This window comes from Arachis ipaensis, chromosome B02, assembly GCF_000816755.2.
Source record: "Arachis ipaensis cultivar K30076 chromosome B02, Araip1.1, whole genome shotgun sequence".
Classification (NCBI taxonomy): domain Eukaryota; kingdom Viridiplantae; phylum Streptophyta; class Magnoliopsida; order Fabales; family Fabaceae; genus Arachis; species Arachis ipaensis.
Genome location: NC_029786.2, coordinates 834,802 through 836,253, shown reverse-complemented (window position 1 = coordinate 836,253; position 1,452 = coordinate 834,802). Strand labels below are relative to the sequence as shown.

General features: G+C 37.7%; 1 protein-coding gene across 1 annotated transcript in view; it reads left to right on the top strand.

Annotated features, from left to right (window-relative positions):
* The window catches only part of LOC107628103 (ferric reduction oxidase 2), a gene marked incomplete at its 5' end in the record, with an annotated part of 11,253 nt that extends 10,063 nt beyond the window's left edge, over positions 1-1,190 (top strand). The window contains 1 exon segment of the mRNA XM_016330911.2: positions 1,163-1,190.

Genomic DNA, 1,452 nt, shown 5'->3' with positions numbered 1-1,452 from the left:
GTTGGGGGTGGGGGAGGGGGGAAAGGAAACGCAGGAGGGAGGGGAGGAGTCCATCGCCATAGCCGCCGCCACCATCCGACACCTGCATCGTCGCCGGTCCGCCCACGAGCCGCCGCCAGAACCGCGAACAGAGGAAGACGTCGCCGCCGTTCATGCATGCTTCTGCTGCTGTGGAGTGCGTCGTCGGGAGGGGGAGCCCGACGCGAGGAGGGCGGCGCACAAAGGAGAGAGAGAGAGATCTAAGGTTGAGTTGGGTTCCTACCACCGCCGATCTGCCCAGCCGTCGTCGCTCCGTCGTCTACGAACTGCCGGTAGTTCTGCTTCGGCTTCTGCATCTGCTTTTTCTTCTGCATCTGCTTCTTCTTCTGCTTTGGCTTCTGCATCTGCTTTGATTTTGCTTCTGATTTTGATTTTGTGTGTTGATTTTGTTGTTGAATTTAATATTGTTGATTCTGAATTTGATGTTTTTGAATTGGGTACTCGTAGAATTTGATGTTGTTTCTGCTTATGATTTTGATTATTAGTATTTAATGGGAGTAAGGGAGGTGGTGGTGGTGGAGTAAGGGAGGTGGTGGTGGTAAAGGGTATTTTTGTCTGTACAAAGTTAAAAGGATGATTTCAATACAGAAAAAAATATTAAGGATGATTCTAAATAAAAAATTACGTTGGAGACGGTTTCAATTCTATCGTATTCTTTTATATTAAGGGGGCATCCTTATTATTATTATGGTAAAATTCAATAATTGAGTTGTGAAGAAAGATATAACCATACAAGTATATCTAATTAATGATACCATATCTTAATGACATTGATGCCACTAGGCAGTAGGCACTAGGCACTAATTAATTTTCAATACTTAAAATAATTAGTATGATAAACATACAACATGCTATAATGGTTGAATAGTGAATTTACGTACCTACCCATAATGCTTTAATTTTCCACATAATGATTGGTGGTGACACTTGGGTCATTAGTGTCTTGGCTTGGCCAGGCACGCCCAAAATTTTGAATTCCAATCAAGCCTCAATAGTTTTTAATCTATATATGACTAATTAGATCTAAATTCCTCTTGTATTATATGAGTTTGATTTCCACCTATAAAGAGATTAATATGAGTTAAAGTTGTTTCTTCTGTTAATTTTCTGCTAATATGAGATCAATCATATTATATGTTAAAAACTAATACGTGACAAGTTTTGTCTTTTGCATATTAATAATTACCAATAAAATATTTGTATGCAGTTAATAAAAAGATTAACTTAATTCATATTTATATCTTTTAAATAGAAGTTGCACGACTTAATCTGTTCCGCTAAAAATTCGTCCCATTAATAATGGTTTCTATTGAATAAATCTGTTATATAAACGGTGCGAATTAGACGAATTTTTTGAATTAATTGACAATTCTAAAATATTAACTAGATTCGTCTTTTTTTTTTTTTTCGAGT